Below are 22,276 nucleotides of genomic sequence, written 5' to 3'. Positions count from 1 at the left end.
TTCAGCCTTTCTCTCCGAGCTGTTCATCCAAACGTGGTCAGATTAAGGTTTCTGAGGTCAAACAAGAACTTGAGCTGTCAGAAACAGAACTCTTCAGAGAAAGCCAGTCTGGACCGCCATTTAGCATCACTGTGGCTGCTACTGCTTCTCTGATATGGTGACTCAGACTTTCAAAGTGACTCAGGGCCCTCAGCTCTCTTTCTTTCTTTCCCCTTTGCTATCTATCATTGCGGTCCCAGTGTGAAGTGAGTTGAGAAAGTTGCTTTGAATGAGTTCTCCGTAGTGGCTGGGGCATTCAAAACTCAAGCCAGCTCAAAAATGCAGCCCCAAGAGGTGCGCATTGGCCCACCAAGGCCCAAGCAGCTAATGCTGCTATGCCTCCGTGTTTAACAGAGACCCACTTCCCCTCTCCCCAGAACCTCTCCCCACTTAGAGCTTACCCAAGCTGCCTGCTCTGTGAAAGAAGAATGCACTTGGAGGTTAGTGACCTGGTTCTGTTTCCAACTGGCCAAGTGACCTCAGGTAATTCAGTCTCCCCAGACCTCAGTTTCCTCAGCTATAAAATGTGAGTGGAGAAATAGTGGGCCTTTCAGCTCCAAGATGTTATGATGTAAAAATCTTGCCAAGACAAATATCTTAAGTTTGTTTTCTTGTATTTCCACACCTCCCTCCTCTATACTTGACCTGAACATGGAAAATATCTAATGCCTCACCCTTCCACACCCTCACCAGACACTTGAGAAAATCCGAATGTTTCTTTTATGAAAGAGCTTGAGCCATATTTTCTACACACTTGGCTCCCCTTTGCCAGTAAAATCCCTCCCACCTCTTCAAATCATAGGGGGTAAGTATTGCATCAGAAAGATAGCTGATTCTCATCAGGGTGCCTCCGTCTGGTATAAAATTTGGTTATTTCAGACATCTTTTTCTCTGGGGATCAGGTAATGGACGCCAGTCTATCTATTCATCTCTGATTTACAGTGAGGGAATTTGAAGTAGGATATTTCTCATCTGACTTCATGTGTTTTGGGAATCCCTTTGCCTATCCTGGCCCTGGCCCTGGCCCAGCTCACAATCTCTGGGAAGACTCACAAACCTACATTTTTATTTCCATAGATGGTCTTTATCATCAGAAAGTTGTGAGGAGTTCATTGGGACATGATGGTGAAAAACAGCGCTTTTGTTCCAATCTTAAAAGACAGTTTAAAATCAACTATTTAAGATAGCTCACTTAATCTAGAATCCACTGAAAGTATCACTGCTGGTAGCCATGTCAGCCTGAAGACACAGAACATCACAATTGTGGAGGACATTTTTCAGTGTAATGAGAATGCTCCCTGTGCGGGTTTCCTCTCAGTTTGGTGCTCTTTTGAGAGCCTTATGCAGTGGCCCACTCCTGAAAAGCCACGGAGCTAGCATTTGACTTGCAATGTCCTACTTCCCAGAGAGGGGCTATATATGGTGTAACATGATAGAGAAGGGGCAAAGAACTTGGACTGCTGCTGGCATATTAGTTCTTTCCGTTAATAAAACACTCAACTGAGTCATTTTCTCTGGCCACTTTTCCATTGTAAAAAAAACTTAAATCAAAGAACATGACTGCTTTTATTGGCAAAACAGTAGATAAATCAGGGATGTAAAAATGCAAGGAGAAGGATTCAGTACAAGCACTACACAGTGGACTCGCTGGGTGAAAGGTTTATTCTGTCAATTTTCCTCTTGAGACACTTAGGTTTAAGGAAATGTTTGCACTGCTCTAGAGAAAAAGTTGGCTGTGTGTTTTTCTTTTGTGTTTAGGCCACTCTGAAAGTAATTCCTTTGGGCACAATTATCTAACATATGGTGATTTAGAAAAAGGTCATCTGGATGTTTTAGACAGGAAAGAAGCAAATCCATCTTGGAGAATAAAACAAAGTCAGGAAGGGCTGAGGTACAACTATGGTCAAAGAAGCATGGAAAGCAAAAGTGAGAGAGACTTCAAGCAAAAAAAAATACAACTCAAGTTCTCTATTTTTGCTTTTTGTTGTTATTGTTTGATTTTTGCATGAGGATTGTGCATGTGGAGATGGAAAAAAGGCCTTGATATCAGAGAAGTTTGGTACTGGTTGCACAGCCATGTTCTTTAAGGTTTTTTTACAATGGAAAAGTGGCCAGAGAAAATGACTTAGTTGGGTGTTTTATTAACGGAAAGAACTGATATGCCAGCAGCAGTCCATGTTCTTTGCCCCTTCTCTATTGTACTATGGTCCCACACTGGGAAGTAGGAGATTGCAAGTTAAATGATAGCAAATCAATGGCGTTTTAGATACGAGGTTCACTAAAGTGCCAGCCACAAAACATAAAGAGCTTTAGACATTGAGTAGTGAATCTATTCATATTATTTAATAATTACAAAGCAACTACCCCCGAAAAAGGAGATTCTTGGTGGGGGAGAGAGAAAAGGGTAAAGGGAGTCAAATATATGGTGACGGAACAAGATTTGACTGTGGGTGGTGAACACACAATGAAATATATAGATAATGTATTATAGAATTGTACATTTGGAACCTATATAATTTTATTTACCAATGTCACCCCAATATATTTAATAAAAAGGGGGGGTTCTCTTAATATGTCTTATAAGGTGTTGACTGGGCCATGCTCCCTCTAAAGGCTCTGCTGGAGGCTTTCCTGGCAATCCTTGCTATTCCTTGGCTTCTAGATGCATCTCTCTAATCTCTGCCTCTTTTGTCACATGTCCTTCTTCTTGTGTCTCCTCTCTTTTTACAAGGACAAGTTATATCAATCTGCCCAACTGCCATAACAAAATACAATAAACTGGCTGGCTTAAACAGCACACATTTTTTTTCTCACAGTTCTGGCTCTGGAGGCCGGAAGTTCAAGATCAAGGTGCTGGCCGATTTGGAAAAATATGAATTTGGGGGGGGGGGGGACACTATTCAACCTACTACATCCCCCTAACTAAAAGACCATCTCTTCCGTATTTAAATGAAATAAAACAAAAATATCTTTATGAGGTGCTCCAGAAAAGAAAAGCTAAGTGAACCCCCAAGAATCCATTCCATTCAGTCATCCACCCCATTTGTCTCAAAGTGTGATTTAAGGACCACTTGACCCAATTCAACTTCAGAAGGGGCTGATGGAAGATGCAGATTCTTAGGCTTCACTCTTCTTCCACCTAGTCAGGACTGCTAAGTGGAGAGGCCAGGAAACTGCATTTTAAACAAGCTCCTGAGGGATTTGTACACACTAAAATTTGAGAACCACTGATCTATAGTGTCACAAAATGCCTTACATTCCCCATGATGCTTCTTAAGTTCATTCCTTTTTTTCATTCTTCTCAGGTGAAATTGAGAACAGTTGGTCAACTTAATTGTTTTATATTTGAACACAATTGCGAAGGTAGTTCTCATTCCTTTTCTTTCCCAGACCAAATAATATGAAGTTCAAATAATACGAATTTCTTAAGTTTTGATAAGATGTATTTTCTAATTATTAAATCACTTAAAAATGCTAGTCAAATTCTTGTCATCTCCAGAATCATAGACAATACCTTTGGCCATGGTAGGACATGTCACTGTTTCATATTTCAGACTAGAAAAATCTGAAGCCTAGAGAAGTCACACTGAACCATCGTAATCAAGGTTATTTCCAGCCCTGAAAAGGAGATACGTACTTAAGTATTAATAGCCTACAAGATAGAGTCTGTCTTTAATTTCTCCTTCCTTCCTGTCAGCCCTCTGTGTCAACTTTTATGAGTGAGGAAACAAACCTATCAGCTTATGAGCTGTTTGTGTTCTGAACCTTGTAGTGAGGCAACAGGAGGATGAGGAGGTGATGAGACTAGGAAAAGAGGGAGTCATGAGGCAAGACAAAAAGCAACATTTCGTTTGAACTGAAGCTTTTACAAGTCTTAAAAATCAGCCATTTCTTTTTGAGCCACACAAAAAAGACAAGTGGTAAGGGCCATAAATAGTATTCTGATTCTGCTAGAGCCAGAAGGTTTGAAAAACCTTGTGCCAATCACTACTACTTCTTAGTAGCCTTGAATTTTGCTCTCATCTGAAATGGAACTCCATGCTGATCATTCACATATGCATTCAACAAACATCAGTCCACATCCCCTGAGTACTCACAGTCTAGTGAATACTTGCCAAACATGTAAAGCGAGACATGTAAGTCCATAGTTACAACATGTACTAAACTGTGCTCTAGTCCCTGGGATTTTGAACCAATACGAGTCAGGAAGGTATTAAAGAGTTGTGTGGGCAGAGTCACTGTTGAATCATAGAATCAAAAGATATCTTGTAAAAGTATCACATATCAATCCAGCATCCCTTTATGATAAAAATTCTCAGCAAAATGGAAATAGAGGGAATATATCTCAACATAATAAAGGCCATATGTGACAAACCCACAGCTAATATCATACTCAATGGGGAAAAGCTAAAAGCATTCTCCTTAAGATCAGAAACAAGACAAGGATGCCCACTTTCACCACCTTTATTCTACATAGTATTGGAAGTCCTAGCCACAGCAGTCAGACAAGAGAAAAGTAAAAACTTCCAAATTAGAAAGGAAGAAGTAAAACTGTCGTTATTTGTAGATGACATGATACTATATAGAGAGCCCCAGATTCCACAAAGAAACTATTATTAGAACTGAAAACAAATTTAGTAAAGTAGCAGGATACAAAATTAATATTCAGCAATCAGTTGCATTTTTATACAATAATGAACTATCAGAAAGAAAAATTAAGAAAACAATCCCATTCACAATTGCATCAAAAGATAAAGTAAAATACCTAGGAATAAATTTAACCAAGGAAGTAAAAGACCAGTACTCAGAAAATTATAAGCTATCGAAGAGAGAAATTAAAGAAGATACAAACAGATAGAAACATATACCATGCTCATGGATAGGAAGAATTAATATATTTAAAATGTTCATACTACCCAAAGCAACATACAGATTCAGTGCAGTCCCTATCAAAATACCAATGGCATTTTTCACAGAAGTAGAACAAACAATAGTGAAAGTTATATGGAACCATAAAAGACCCTGAATAGCCTCAGCAATCCTGAGAAAGAAGAACAAAGCTGGAGGTATCACACTACCTGATGTCAAACTATACTACAAGGCCATAGTAATCAAAACAGCATGGTATTGTTATAAAAACAGACACACAGATCAATGGAATAGAATAGAGAGCCCAGAGATAAATCTATGCCCATATGGTCATTTAATCTATGACAAAGGAAGCAAGAATATACATTGGCATAAAGACCGTCTATGCAATAAATGGTGTTGGGAAAACTGGACAGATATATGCAAAAAAAGAAAAAAGAAACTGGACTACCTTCTTATTCCATATACAAGAATAAACTCAACATGGATTAAAGACTTAAATGTAAGACCCAAAACCATAAAACTCCTAGAAGAAAATATAGGAAGTAAATTCTCAGACATTACCCTTAGTAATATTTTTACTGAAATATCTCCTCAGGCAAGGGAAACTAAAGAAAATATAAACAAATGGGACCACATCAAACTAAAAAGTTTTTGCACAGCAAAGGAAACCAGGAACAAAACAAAGAGACATCCTACTGAATGGGAGAAGATATTTACATCTGATAAGGGGTTAACATCCAAATAATACATCTGATAAGGGGTTAATATCCAAAGTTAATTAAAAAAAACTCATACAACTCAACACCAAAACCACCCCCCTAAACAATCCAATTGAAAAATGGGCAGAGTAAACATGGACCTGAATAAACATTTCTCCAAAGAGCACATACAAATAGGCAATAGGTATATGAAAAGATGCTCAACATCACTGATCATCAGAGAAATGCAATTTAAAACCACAATGAGATATCACCTCACACCTGTCAAGATTGCCATCATCAACATATCAACAAACAATAAGTGTTGGTGAGGATGTGGGAAAAAAGGGAACCCTTGTGCACTGCTGGTGGGATTGCAAATTGGTACAGCCACAATGGAAAACCATATGGAGGTTCCTCAAAAAATTAAAAACAGGACCACCTTATGACCTAGCAATTCCACTCCTCGGTATATTTATCCAAAGAAATCCAAAACACTAATTTGAAAAGATATAGGCATCCCTATGTTTAGTGCAGCGCTATTTACAATAGCCAAGAGATAGATACAACCGATATGCCCATCAATGGACGATTGGATAAAGAAGATGTGGTACATATACCCAAGTGAGTATTACTCTGCCATAAAAAAAAGAATGAAATCTTACCAAGTGCAATGCATGGATGGACCTGGGGGTATTACGCTAAGTGAAATAAGTCAGACTGAGAAAGACAAATACTTTGATTCCAACTGCCATTGCCATGCCTGGCTCCCTGATGTACCCAGTTCCTCCTTTAAAATTCAGCCTGGGCACAAGGAAAACACCTTTCTTTAGTGTCCGTCATGCAGCTAAGACAGACCAGCATTCAAAAATGACTTAGCTAGGTATGATGGAAGAACCAAAAGAAAATACAGACTAAATAGCAATAGGTTTTTAAGACATAAAGAGAATTCTGAGTCAATGTTGACAACAGTGGAAGGACTAGTGCAATGTCAGAAACACCTTCCTTCCCAGCTCCCTGCAGGTCTTTGCCAGGTGGCCTCACAGGCCAGAGCTTGTTTTCTAACCCCCAGAAACCTGGCCCTTCTTACCAAACTGGAGCTTCTAAACACCAACCAAAAGACACCAGTCTCCTAAGTCAGGCACTGGGGGGTTCCATGAGCATTTATACTTAACACCAGAAGGTAGAGTCCCTTTTTCCTCGTTGCCCTTTTTCCAAACATAGTACCTGGCACATGTTGAGGCTTGATGTAATTGATGTCTTGGGTGAAAATTCAAACGCGTCCTTATACAAATGATCAGAACAACCCAGTTTTCCCACTCAATTCCAGTTTCAGATCTGAGGGCTAGGCTTTCCTCAAATTGTTGGGATTGTGATGCTGAGCTTCATGACTTCGGCTATCTGCCCCACCGCATTCTGGAACACGTTAGGGCCTTTCTCTCAGGCGTTCCTTCTTCACACACTGCCTAGCTCTACGCATGTATTAGGCTTACCCCATACACTGGACAATTCAGCTTCAACCACATGCACATAAATCAGTAGTCCTCACACACTGTGAAACAGACCTGACCAACCTCTTCATTTTGAAGGAAGGAGGCTGAGGCCCAGGGAATGATTCGTAGCTTTCCCAGGCTCTCACGGCCATTCGATGGCAGAGATGCACCTGGAACGCAAACCACTGAACATCCAGGTCTGTGTGTGTCTCACCTCTGCACTGCTCATTGCTTTGTTCCCCTGCTGGGTTTCACTAGAACAGCGACCTCAGAGAAACTGTGTGAGGCTGCTCTCATCTGGGGCCCACAGGTGGTCCCTCTTTCCCTCTCCTTCCCTTGGAGTTTGATGGGCCTTCTGTTAGTTCCCAGATGCTACGCACTCCTTTGTGTTTGCCCAGATGAAGATGTGAAAACAGATTCTGCTCAAGCCTGGGATTACCTGTGGAGGCCTCCGGGCACTGGAAGAAGGTAAAGTTGTTTACTATTATGCCCCAGAGTGGGTCATAAATACCAGAAAGCACCTGCTGAAAGTAACACTGTCTTACTTGTATGTGTGTTTACTGTTTTTCTGTTTTGTTTGCTTTTTTCTCCATTGGCCCGCCTTCACCATCATGAATAAATGTAGGTAGAACCTCTGAATGCCTGATCCCTAGGTTTTGAACAGATAAACCCAAAGCCAGGAACTCCATGCCTTGGGGTTACCTTTCCTGAGCATGGGCCCTGCTGAACTGAAATCAGTGCTTATCTCGAGAGGACAAACATCCTTTAAGAACAATCCTGTTAATACTTATTTCATCTAAAATAAGACTCTAAAATTAACATAGGCTTCTTGGACCAAAATGGGGGGTGGGGGCTGAGGGTGGGAGAAAAGCAGAGAAACATGAAGAGGTGTTAAAAAATTATAATCCCACCACCATTATTAATGTTTGGGGGTATTTCTTTTCCATCTCTTTTTTTTTTTTATATCACATGCCCAGAACTATCATATAGTTTCAATCAAAGTCATAGTTAAAAAATAATCAAAGTCTCCGGTCACAAGAACAGGCAGAAAAACAGGCCTACACATCCAGGAACTGTAGATACGTGTATAAAGGAAAGAAACGAGAACGCTTCATTTTTAAACTTGGGAAAGGAAAACTTCATGTGGTGTTCACGTTATCATTGTGACTGACTCTTTTCAATGAAAAACAAGATATTAGTTAATGCGTTTGTCAGAATGAGAATAAGTGTTTGCTGTGGCTCTGACTACAGATAGCGTCTGTTCCTTTGCTGAAGTGGAATGTACGTTTTATGAATCAACGTGCTTGTCAGACGGGGCTGTGGCAGAGGTGATGGCAGTGACAGCCTGAACACAGGAAATCATATTTGAAGGGGAAGCTCTGGGCTGGCAGAAGTATGTTAACCTTTCATCCATGTCATTGGGTTTAATATGTTAACTTTGTCATAAAAACTTCTTCTTTGGGCTCAGCGTTCATAAAAAGTGTTACTGGTCCTTGATGTTCCCAGTTGAGGATAGTAAGGAAAACAGAACCCTGAAAGCTCACATTGATTGAAGCTAAGACAGAGCTGGGGGGTCAGCCCGGGGCCCCTGCTCCTGCCCAGCCTGACAGAACTGAACGGCTATTCACAGCGGCTGGAGCACTTCCAAGCTGTGAGTGTAAATTTACTTGTATCATCTTTGCAGAGAGGAACTGTGTAGTCCCCAGTGCCTCCTGGTTGATTCGGACCGACTGTTTATTTGTTTAGTCCTGTAATGATATTATCCACAGGGCTAGAGCCACACAGGGAGGATAAGGAATTCCTGGAGGAGGGAGGCTGCGTGTGTTTATTGCCCTGTCAGCCCTTCACGACAAAAGACAAAAGTTGCTGTAATTTGTGTGTTCCCACACACATGATCCATATGGACAATATCGAGTATAGGTGCTGAGGAAGAAAAAAAAAGGATTACCCGAAATCAAGATGCCAGCTGCCTTGTGAGAAATGCAGAGAAATGCTCTTACAATGAGCCTCGGGTTAAACCCCGCAGTTCCAGAGCTGGAAGGAATTCTGAGATATTATCCATAACCAGAGGAAAACAGAACCACCAGTTCTTGACTGACTGAGGCCTCCTGGTGCCTTGGACCCTGAGCTTCATTTTCCTTTTTTTTTCTTTTCAAGCTCAGCAGTTTTTGTCGCCTTAGCAGGTTTCTCACAGCAATGCCTATTTGGAGGGACTATGATTTCCCTTTTCCTCAGCACTTTTATTTATAGCTCAGTTTCAATGTAGTTCTTAGCTGTGGGTGTATTATCAGTGCCAATTCTAGTTCATCTTTTTTGGTGTCAGACTGAAACCCCTAAAATGTGCTGCCAGTTGGTTCCTGATTGTTTTTCTGGAAGCCTGCAGTTTTGAAAGCTTTTTACCTCAGGAACGGGCCTTTCATCCAAGAAACACACTACTTGAAAGAAAGGGCAAAATGAATCAACAGAGTCAGCATATCACTCAGTGGGCTGGCAAATGGTGATGTGCTGAGGGACAGTCACTGAGTGTGGGTCCATTATGGCCCTGCCACATGGATGCTGCCATCTCACAGTTTGATCAGTGCCACCTGACAGTGTCACACAGTTCATTGATGCCAAGATGGTGAAGGGCCCTGCAGGGAGGGCTGACTGGAAAATAAATGCAAATGGGATGGATGGCTGCCACAGGCCTTCAGAAACGACACTCAAGGACATGCTCAAACCACCCCAGCAAAGTGACACAGCACTTCCAGATGCCAGTGAGGAATGATGACACAGCGGGTAACCTCAAACAGGCTGCACCCATTTTGAGTAATGGGACAAGGCGACCATGGATGGATCATGAGTAGCAGCGATCCCAGAAAATTGCCATTTGTGGTTACCAAACAATGGAGATATTTCATGACCAACAAGATGGGAATGAATACAAAGAGTCACTTCCATCTTCCTGGCAGCAGTATGCACCAGAGAGCCCCATACGACTGACACAGACTCCACCAATCTATTGCTAGTGAAAGCCGAACGGTGTGTATATAATTATAATATGAATAATAGGATAAAGGAAAAAAATGCTTAATAAGTGAACCAGAAATCCATTAGTAATCCTCAGGGCCCTTGAATTGATGGAACACAGCAGCGGTTGAGAAGCAGATGCTGCTACGATTTAGATTTAACCTCAGGCTGGTACACACCAGTCTCTGCGTTTGTGTTTTAGTTCCTCCAAGTAGGAAAGAAAACCTAGAAGAATCTCTTCACTTTGCTCACTGGGTATGAATGGGAGGCGGGGATGGGAGGTGAGGGAATAAACTTGCCCTAGAACAACGCAAACAAGCATATTAAACAGAGGGGCTGTTATAAAAGCAAAATATAGACAGTGCATGTATTTTTAATGACCAGGACTAGGGTGCCCTGTGCAAACATAAACAGCTCCTGCCTACCGAGGGCTAGAAACCCTCCAGTCATGGAGTTTGGGTTCCCTGCCACCCCCTCCTAAGGGTGTCTGGCCCTGCCAAAAATCATTTACAAATAAAGAGCTCTCAGAAATGTGCCCTACCTTCGGCCAAAGAGGAGGACCTCTTTTCCAATAAATATTTGGCTGGGAAGGGGGGAGGGGAGCCAAGAGTAACAAAGGGGGCCAGCGGCCTGGGTTTGTTTGGATTGCCCGGCTGGCGCAGGAGCGGCCGGGCGCAGCTGACCACGGGTACAGATAGGTTAATTTCCACATGGAGCTGCAGAAACCCTATCCGCGGGTTGCGAAGCGTGGGTCAGCCAAGGCATGTTAATCTGTTTAGCATGTGCGCCGCGCGGAGAAGCCAGACCACCGGGGCGCATGAGGCGCGGCCGCAGCCGCGCTGCTCCGGGGAGTTAATAAAGAGCTTACGGCGAGTAAGTGCAGCGAGGTCGCGGCGGCTGGGAACCGCCGCGCCTGCAGGCCCCGGGGAGGGCGAGGCCCCCCGGTGCCGGCCCCTCACACTCCGCAGGCCGTCGGCTCCCAGGGTCCCAGAGGCTGAGCGAGCCCGGGGTCCGGACGACGCTGGGCGCGCAGCGGCGCGGGCAGGGCCAGGAACCCACGGTCCCAGGAGCGCCGGCCACCCGCCCCCATGGTGGGGCTGGGGGAGCCTGGTCTCCGCGCTCGCGCTGTGGGGGAGCAGGAGAGCAAAGGGTTAGCCATTTAGAACATTTTTAACTAATCAAAATATTTGCTGATGAGTATTTATTTTTACAAGAACTCGGTTTGGCTGGAGACTTCCCGAGCAACAATATGTGCTGCCGTATTAGGTTTGTGACGGAGCCAAGTGTGGTTGGGCTTATTGAATTTGCGCGCCGGAGATCACTCGCTCCGGAGATGTTTCTCTGTTCTGGGGAAGAAGCTTTCCCAAGACCATCTTTCTGCAGATGGTGCTTAGAGCACAACCACATGTCCCCCAAAGCACGAGAGGCTTCGTGTTTGGGCTGAATGAAAAGAGGAACGCACGACCTTTCCTATCCACGCAACTAAGGGGAAAAGAGCAGAAAAATGTCCCAGTCTTGAGAAAGGAAAGCCAAAGCCCAGAGGTTCTAGCATAAACACCAACAACAACAAAACTGGATTAACGCAACACAACATCAACCTCAATACATCCCTCCAGCATGCTTGTCGTTCTTCCTCCCCAATACTCAAGATACAGTCACTTTTAACTTTACTGAAAAGTTGTTGAGTCTAGCCGAAAGTGATTAAACAACTACTTGATCCAAGCCATTGCAAAGCCACTGGCCACTAGGAAAACCCATGAAAGATTAAGTCGAATGAAGGTTGAAAACATAAATGAGGGTTCATAGTGAACAACCTCGGATTGTAATGATATCTGCAAAAATACCGGACTCTAACTTTTTAAATGCTGTTGACTAAAAACTGGATTAAAGCCTCTTAATTCATAGCAGTAATAGTCATTAAGAAAATGGATTGCTGTGGCATGAACTTCTAAATGTTAACCTCGAACAATTTAGCAATCCGTTAAGGAGTCTTCCTAAAGAGGACTTCTCAGCGGCTCTGTCTTGGGGAAAAGGGAAGTTGGGCAAGGGGGCATGCAGGGCACCACTGCCAAGAAGTGCCTGCAGAAAGTGTAAATGAGCAGATAGTTAAAATATGAAGTTGGATCAGAGAAGCAGAACATAAATTTACCCATCATGAAAAAGAACTCTTCCCAAGTGCAAGATGAGACAGGACTGGTTCAAATAGACGAAAATTAAAGAGTTCTAGAGATGCTAAGCTAAATATCACTCGGTAAGTCTGGTAACTTTCAAAAGCAAACATAATACTAGGATAAAGAAAGTCAAGTGAACTGTTAGGGACCATGAACCCACTTCTCCCTTTATTCTATATTAGAGCTTTTCATTCAAATTGAGCAGCCACAACTAAAGACATTTGGAGAATTAAAACAATCTCCCTTCTCTCCCATGCTTCCTTCACTTGCTTGGCTTACACTGGTCATTATGTGTCTTGATCTTTTGACTTGATGTTAGTTGCCACCTGTCTAAGTTTGGCCCAAATACTCCCCCAAATCAAAGTTAAATTATCCATGTCTCCATGAAGTGTGAAAAGAGCTTGTGGCTTCTTTTGATCAAAGAGATCCATGATCCTGAATTTAAAACAGAAAAAGAAAGACAGCAGTAATAAAAATTGCCTGCACTTTATATTACTTTGAAACTGGTTGGCAGAGATGGAGGGACTAAGGAAAGTAAAAGTTTCAGAGAGCCAAAAAAAATCATAGCTGAGGAACTTAAATTCTTTGGAATCAAAGAATTGAACGGGTTTCAATATTTCCAACCCAAATTTCCTTGACTCGGTGACTCCAGCCAAAAGAGGAGACTTTGCTCCTGCCAGTCAAGAGAAAGGTATCAATAAAGTAGCTGGATGTCCAGTAAACTAAGGAGCCTGCCTGTCGGGAAGGTGGCATGTTCCCATGCCCAAGCCAGGGCTTCTGATGCCCCCTGACCTCCATGTGAAGTGTCTCAGTCAGTTCAGGCTTCAGTAACAAATACCACAGACTAGATGGCTTAACCAACAGACATTTATTTCTCACAGTTCTAGAGCCTGGGAATTCCAAATGAAGGTGCTTGCAGATTCAGTTCTTGGTGAGAGCCCCCTTCCTGGCTTGTTGATGTCTCCCTGTGTCTTCACATGGACACAGAGAAATGCATTCTCGTCTCTGCCTCTTCTTATATGGACACTAACCCATCACAGGGGGCCCTATCCTCATGACCTCATGTAAACCTACTCCTCTGCCAAAGGCTCCAGCTCCAAATACAACTAGGGGTTAGGGCTTCAACATATGAATTTAAGGGAGGGAGAGACACAAATATTCAGTCCACAACAGGGAGGTACCACAGGTCATTGCAATGCAGCTACAGAACTGATGGGACAGGGGCACAGGGTGGCAAATCCCAACCCACTGTCAAGGTGCAGGCCACGACCCTGCAAAGGGCCCACCTCCCCTTTGAAGCTTTCTCTGTCTTCCTTTACCTAACTCTATCCCTCTATAAACAATTGTACGGCACTTCCTTTTGCCATCCTTGTTTAGTTCCTAGCCTAAGCTACTTTAGTTACATTCCATGGCCCCAATGGCATGTTATATCAATAAAAGTGGTGATTTGATGATGACAGCAGCTAATGCTGATTTGGCCTGTTTCCTGTGCCAGCGCTTTGCATGCATCGTATCATATAATTTTCACAATAAATATGTGAAGTAGGTATGATTAGCGCCCTTTTACAAATGAGAAAACTGAGGTTCAGAGAGGTTCAATAGCTTATTCACCAGGTTAATTAAGGCGGAGCTGGGTCTCAAACTGTTGCCTCCCAAGCCTGAGCTGTAACTGGTGCACTGTTACATAAGCCCTCCTTATGCACAAGAGGGGGCCTTCCCCAAATGTCTGTGGAAAATAATAATGTACAAATTTATTTCAATGCCCCTGGAATCAAAGAAAGCTTAAAATTTTAAGTACTGACACTTTTCTTACTGGGTAGAACATTATATTTCCAGTTTTCATAATGTATTAATTCTTGCCCCTCCCCTTTTTAAACTAAGGTGTTGTTTTTTCTATCACTTATGACTAAATTCTGTTGTGCACCTTCCCTGAGCCTGTATCATCCCATTGGCTGCTGTGAGTGATTGACTGTCTTAATTTTTTAAACGCATTAAATCCCAGAATGCTGGGACAATTTATTTATCCCATTTGTCATTGTAAAAAAATCTAAGACTAATGAGATATAGAAAAAATATCAGAATTACATGGAACTGAGTTTTCTAGGGCCCCCAGTAGGTAGATGGAATCAGGGCAGGAAGTGAACCCAGAGCTTTCTGAAGAGCTTCAAGGGTAAAGGGTGAAGAAACCCAGGTAAAATGCTCAGTGGGTCTGGGAATAGCCTACGTACTGTAACAGTCCTTGGGTTAAGAGTTGGATATCCATCAATCAGAGAAAAAAGAACAGGGACCAGCTCATGGATCTCATGCCTATAAACAAAGCTGGTGATACTGGTGCTTCTCTTCTAAGTAAGTTTGTGTCAAATTGAGAGGCAAATCTGGTCAAATACTTTGGGTGCCTCTGAGGAAAGCACCATGGAAAGTTCTTTTCTAAAATGATATCGTCTCACTCCATCACCAGAAAGTATTTCTTCACAAATAATGTGATGGATGAACTAAATAGCTTTCAAATCAGGATGAATGCATTGTTGTTTAGATAAGCCATTTGTCTGGGGTTTCAAATGGAAAAGAGGATCACTCCCCCAGAACTCCTCTACCGCCAGGTGCCCTTATATGGGCCAGACTTGCCTGGAAAGGAGAACAGAATGACGTTGCCCAATGAATCTCTCCCGCCCCCAGGCTTCACATTCCAAAAGTGTCCCATTAAATGAGTCCAAGCAGTTGCTTCTGAAATCATAAATTCCAAAAGACAATGAAAGTTGCAATCACAAGGGGTAACAGAAGCCAAACACATTAGGAACATGTTCCTTGAGCAAATAGCATAATTCCGGACACGCGGGAACACATGGTTTGCCTCAAACATGTTTCATTTTGTCATCGCACTGAGTGCACAGTATTTCTCTTTGGGTGCAAGAGTGATTGATTTCGTTGGGAGAATTGTTTGTAAGAACATGAAAGTTGCCAAAGCAAACACGTTGGAGGGAAGTGTGGAGAAGGGGAGTAAGAGTATTTGGAGTAGATCTGGGTTTGGGAAGTTCATGCAGAGGTGAGACAGTGAGATGTAGAACAAATAAAAACATTCTGCACACTTCATCTACATAAATTATGTTCAGAAATTCACTCTGTGTAGACATTAGCTGTGCAGCTACAACTCTCCCTAGTGTACCTCTAGAATGTGGGCACTCAGCCAATTTTTAAGTGAATGATTTGTAACTTTTCCTCCACATAAATTAATCTATTAATATTTAGATGATCCTGATTTTAATCCACAAAAGTCATGTAGTCATTGAAAAAAATCCTGTAATCTATTTGACTTTTATGATAGAATTCTATTACTGACTTATATTAAAATAGATTGTCTCGAGATATGTTGATGAAATGGAAAATATTAAGAATAGTTCCTTTGATCTGTTTCTCTCCCATGGGGAAAAAAATCCTACCTAAATAATACACAGCAGCATTTATAATCATGTGACTTTGAAATGTTCCTTTTGGCCATTTATTTTACATGTAAATGTTTTGCCAGCGATGAGGATTTTTTTAAGCTCTTATCTGCCTGTAAGTATTACTTCCAGAGATGTAAATTTGTTATAAAATACTCATGATACTTAGATGCGTAAGCGTGCAGTTACATTACAAACTAACAGATGGAATTTTTTGTTTACTCGCCTACTATTTTGCTTTTAACATAGCTATTCTTAGAGTGCAAAAAGAGAACTGAGAATTAGTAAGAGGCTATGAATAAACATTCTCATTTTAAAAGTATATTCTAAGTACAACATAAATCATTTGAACCCGGAGGGAGAATAGAGACTTTTGAACTAACTTGGTACAGTACCAGTGAGGCTCTGGGTACAGAAAGATCTCATCACTCATGCTAAATCACAATCTCTCTCAGCTTCCCATCTTGTCCTGCCACCCAGCTATTACTGTACAGAAGGAGGGGAGGTCGCCTGTATTAGTTATCTATTACTGCAGAACAAGTCACCCCCAAACTTAGCATTTTAAGACAACATCTATTATCTTGCAGTTTCTATGGGTCAGGCGTCTGAGCACTCTTCTAGCAGGGTCTTCTAGCTCTGGGTCTCTCCCATGGCTGCAGTCACCTCAAGGCTTGACTGGGAAGGATTCTCTTCCTCACTCACTCACGTGGTTGTTGGCGGGATTCTGATCTTTGCAGGCCTCACTCAGTTCCTTAGGAGCTGTTGGCCGGAGGCCTCCGCAGGTTCCTTCCCACGTGGGTTTCTCCGTAGAGCATCTCACCTGCCATGTCAGCTGGCTGCATCAGGGCGAGCAAGCGAGTGGGTAAGAGAGAGGGCCAGCAAGATGGAAGACACAGTCTCTCATACCCTGAGCATGGAAGTGACATCTCATTGCTTTTGCTGCATTCTCTTTGATGGAAGCAAGTCACCGTGTCCCACTCACACTCGAGGGGATTACCTCCTTGAGGTCTATGTCAGAAGCTGCCTACATATCCCTGTAAGTGACTATTAGGGGTACACTCCCCTTACATCCTAGGCCCCATTTTACACTCTAGGACAATGGTTCTGACAGTGTAATTCCTGAACCAGCAGCATCACTTGGGAACTTGTTATAATTGCAAATTCTCAGGCCCAATCCAGACCTACTGTATCAGAAGCCCTGGGAATGGGACACAGCATGCCAAGAAGCCCACCAGGTGATTAAAGCATGCTGATATTTGAGAAATACTGCCATAAAAGCAAAAGGAGCAGAGCTGCTTGTACCTCCCAACGTCTCTCTTACAAGACCAGGATCTCAATCATGGGAAGGTCTACTCACATTGTCAGCGTACTTGTGACTGCTGATGGTTTTTAATGATAAGGACCTTACAATGTACCTCACATGGCATATTCAGAAGATTTCTTTACCTTGGATTTACATTTTCTAACCTAGTGGACCTCATTCACCTAACCTCACAGTCTGGTACTTTTGAGGACCAAAGGGTCATTTGAACAAAGCTTGAAAACAGCTAACCAACAGTAAAAAATTCATTCCAATGTGTAAATGCCAGATTTGTTCAAATACCTTGATTCTCTAAGTGGGCTCTTAAACTCTGTACATGATCTTTAAAAAAAAAAATAAAAAAGTTTTTAATGGCCACAGGTGTACTCCTAAAGTGTGAGGTGGCTAAGAAAGCTAATTCTATGTACCTGGTCTTCTAGAAGGAATGCCAACTTTAAGGTCAGTGAGCATCATTGCATGGAATGCTGTGGCTAAATCGCCACTCCTCCCCAGCTGTGTCCCTTTGGTATCTTCATTATCCTCTCAAACTCATCATCGTTGGGAGGCCTCCATGGTATTGTAGAAAGAATGTAGACTCTGGGTTTGGAAGATCTGAGTTCAAATCTAAGCTCTGCTACTTGGTACTTACACTAAGCAGTTACTTAAACAGTTACTTAATCTCTCTGAGCCTTTCTTTCCTAATGCAAGACAGACCAAACACCTATCCCAATGGTTTGATGTATAAAAGTACTATGATGGAAAAAGTTCCCAGTACATAGTAAGTATATAATAAATGTTATTCTACCCTCCCTTCCCTTTGCATTCCCCGTAGTGCTTAGCATAACATTTTGTACATCTTAGGACCTCCATAAATGTTTGGTTTTTAGAGAATCCAGGGCTGTGCCCTCAGACAGGCGAGGACAGTAGAGCACATGATACAGCCAAAACATGTCCTAGTTATCATTCATGCATGGAGTGAGCAGATTCTCCCCTCCTCCTTCTTAGTATCTCACAAGTGAAATTCTCCAAAAGAATCACTCTCAGTTTGCATGATATATTAAATTTATTCAGCTGAATCATTAATGCAACAACCCTATGTGATTGTATTGGTGGTAGTGTCCCATCCCTATAGCACAATAATAATGTGTCTAATGACACATCAATGCAATAACGCCTAGGACCTCAACTACCCCATTGGCACATAGGTGGTAACTACAGACAGAGGTAGAGGGAATGCACTCCACTGTTATAATTTGACACCTCTTTCCCAGATTTCTGTGGCTACAATTAATAGAGAGTTTACGCATACTATATATACTTTAATTTTGAAGAGTATGGCCCTACTTTAGCAACTCTGTGGCCATATGCTGAAGAAAAGACCTACATGACAGGTCCTCCAATCCTCTTATTGACTGACTGCAAGTTAGTTGCTTCAGTAAAAAATGCATGCCAACGTGAACAATTCAAAAGGAAATATAGCAAATCTTCTTATCCAGTTTTCTAATACTCTTTAATTTTTAAAAAAGGTCTTATAATTGTAGAGAACTTTATAATATACTTTCCCAAAGACATATATGGAATGGTTGCTTTTAAATGGTTTGTTTGTGGATGTATAGGTGTAACTTTTGCTCACTTAATACAAATCAACTTTTGGCAAGCAAGTAAATGAAAGTATGAGGAACAGTGTGCTCAATTTGAATGGAAAAGACCATTTAAAAGTCTTGTAACCAAAAATTATAAGAAGTCTTCTTTCATTTCAGGTAAATGGAAATTATAGATACATCTACATGAATCTATGACTTTTGATTAGTCCAACAGTAGTCACCCAGCACAGCAGGACAAATGTCAGCTGACTGGGAGCATGCATTACTGTAACTACTGCACTAGTACTTATATTAATTTTTGCTCCAAAGGACACATTAGAGCTGATTGTCCCGCTATGCCTCATTTTCGGGGAAACACGGTAGTATTCATGGAGAGGGGTGAAATCTCAGCTGGGTATTATGTGATGGAGACTACAGAGAGAAGAAAAAATACTACATATACGGAGACTAATACCAATAGTACAATAAGCAGGACAATTACAGTGTCCGTTGGGACAGTAAGTTTGGCCGAGTTGTGAAAGGTCTTGAATATAAGGTAATCTTACTACTTCATCATGTAACCGATAGAGAACCACTTTCAGTTCTTAAGCAGAAATGTGACATGAGAAAGAGGTTTCTGGAAAGTTAATCTACAGCATGCACTGGGCAATGAGGAGAACAGAAGTAAGGAGATCAGATACAGAGACATATTTCAGTGGTACAGGCACAGATAGGGCCTGTATCACTGATTTTAACGGTGGGCGTGGAGATGAAGGGAGAAAAGGAGTATTTGTAAAGGAACAATTATCCAGACTGGGTGAATGACTGGATGTGAGAATTAATGTAATGAAGGAATAAAAGATGATTCTGAAAATGTTAAGCCTGCGTTAATAGGAAAATGGAGAACTATTAACAGAAGCAACGCAGTCAAGAAAGGAAGTCAATTCTGGAAGATGCTTATTTTAGAAAAACAGTGGATATGTCTAGCAGGCACTGGAAATTTAGTAGCAGAGCTTGGAGATGTTGGGGGTGAGATCTGATTATCACCTGAATGAGAGAAGGCTCGATGCAATGGCTCTGAATGGCATCACAGTGACTCATCAGAATTTGTATCTCCCTACGCCTAGCTCACTGCCACTTTCCTCAACTGGACCCAGCGAGTAGTCTTGCCCTCTATCCCTTAATCCCCTTCCACCCTTTCTCAGGGTGGAAATTCATGTAGTATTAGCCTTTGTGTAGTAATTTCCACCTTTCTCAGGGTGGAAATTAGGAACAGGCTATACATGACTGAGACCTGTCTCTAAAATCTTTCTCCTCCTCCTCCTCCTCCTCCTCCTCCTCCTCCTCCTCCTCCTCCTCCTCCTCCTCCTCCTCCTCCTCCTCCTCCTCCTCCTCCTCCTCCTCCTCCTTTCCCCATTCAGAAAATTACATATCCCATAAAACTTTTCCATTTTGGAGTCAATATAATAGAAATACACTAGAAGGGTTAAACATACTTCAACTCAACTGATAGGACTCCTAGTCCACCATTTTCCTGATCATTACATCCACAATAGTTCTAGGCACTGCCAAAGGAACTTCAGATTTTGCTGATCAGACTGGGAGGGTCTGTTGATTGCTTTATATGCATTTGGTTACTCAGTGTGATGAGGTCCCAGTATTCATTTCTTGCTCATTGAAAACACCCTACTCTTTCTCGCTGCTGGGTTTCATACATTCCATTCCTAAGGATAATTTCTCTTTTCCTGCAAGGTTCATCTCAAACATTACCTCCTCTGCAGTCTTCCCTGACCCTCCCAGACATAGTTACTTATCTCTCTGTGATCTTATACTAATCAGTTCGTACTTCTATTGATGCAAATAATATTTTAAGTGGATCCATGTCTTCCCCCACCCCCAACCAGATGTATTATATTTTCTTTGTACCTACAGCATATTGCACCATGCCTGGCACATTGTAGGTGCTTATTAAATGCAAAATGAATAAATGGTCAAGTATAGGTCTTAGTTTCCCTTGATTATTTGTTTTAGTTACAATATCAGTATTTTTAATGTGATCTTTATTTGTATTTTCTTCAACCTTGATGATATTTTATGCCTATAATGCTATATAGACCCAAGAATCTGGTAACAAATTTCCAAGTTTTGACTCTTTTTAGAATATTTCATAAGAAGTGGTTTTATTTTGTTACTTTCATGTATTTTACAGAATTTTTAAATGAAAATGTTCACAAATTTTTCAAGAATTTCTGTTGAAATTAAGCAAAGTAATGTGTCTTACATCACTTTATTTTAAAAGTAATTAACTCTTTTCAGGCAAATGAAGAAGTGAACAAAAAGTTTAAATTAATTACCAAGGATTTTTCTATAATAGAACCAGATATTTGTCAGATACCCATGATCTGATTCTTCTGCTCAAGTCTCAGATTCTGTGTGGTCCCTGCCAGCTTCTTTAAACAGTTGGGAGTCCATCCATGTAAGCAGGTAAATGAATGGGTGGAATAAAAAAGGCTAGTCTCTCTCTCCATATATAATCTCCAAAAATAATAGGATACATGTGTGTAAAAGTGGTAAACCACCAATAATATTTAGAACTCCACAATTCCTAGTGGAAATAAAATAATACATCAATAAAACATTCAAGGAAAAGAACAAGTACCATGGTTAAAACACTGGCATCGGGACTCAAATCCTGTCTGAAATCCAGTCACTCATGATTTGGTGTGCTTACAGTGGGAATTTAAATTGTTTTTATGTCATGGTCCACTTACAGATCGGCACGCCAGATCTCATGGGTGGGATGTGCATTAAGCCCCTGCCGTAATTGTGCCCACTGTTGAGCATGAAGACTGAACACATCACATCCATCATCAATGGAGATTTTTAACACCTTAAGTAGTGGTAGTATTGGTTGAGTCACCTTATGCTTTGGTGGAGGGAGTAAGAGAATTACAACCATCCCTAGAGTTAATAAACATTTTACTTGTAACGGTTCAAAATTATAACACAAGTAAGGTAATGTGTACTGCTTTGCTTAAAAAGAGATTAATAAGTCCAACCCTTTAAATACTCAATCCCTTGTTTAATATACTATTTCCAAAATATGGCATACATTTCCAAGAGCCAAATTTAAAGCCTGAATCTAGAAATGAGGCAAATTGTTAAACCTTCATCAGAACTTAACGCATGCAAGCGAGTGTTTCCTTCTAAGCAATCATCTTGGGAGGCCATCAGGATCCCAGTGTAGCTGTTATTCCCGCGGGCGTTTTGAGAGCTCTCCTTTTGTGACCAGTTTACACAAGATGATAAATCTTCAGGGACACCTTGGCTTTGCCAAAAAACTGTTTTATCCAACTTAGTCACCTGCTTTAGTCATTGTATTTGACTCTCAGTCACATGTGGCTATTTGTAAAAATCAAATCCACCCTCAAAGAGTGAAGTTTTCCAAACGAATGGGCAATTTTTATTTATTTTTTTTATGTTCCAGAAAGTTTTCAGCGTTGGGCCTATTAATAGAAAATACAAAGAAAAGTGATCGGTCTTTTAAACATTGCTTATAAAATACCTGTAGCAAGGACAGGGCTAAATTCATTGCTGTTATTAATTATAAGAAATCAACCAATGAAAGCTCTTGTCATCAGCTGAGAGTTCTATTAAGGAGACACTGACTG

Source organism: Rhinolophus hipposideros (assembly GCF_964194185.1).
Source record: "Rhinolophus hipposideros genome assembly, chromosome: 7".
Lineage (NCBI taxonomy): Eukaryota > Metazoa > Chordata > Mammalia > Chiroptera > Rhinolophidae > Rhinolophus > Rhinolophus hipposideros.
Note: the sequence above shows the minus strand (reverse complement) of the source record.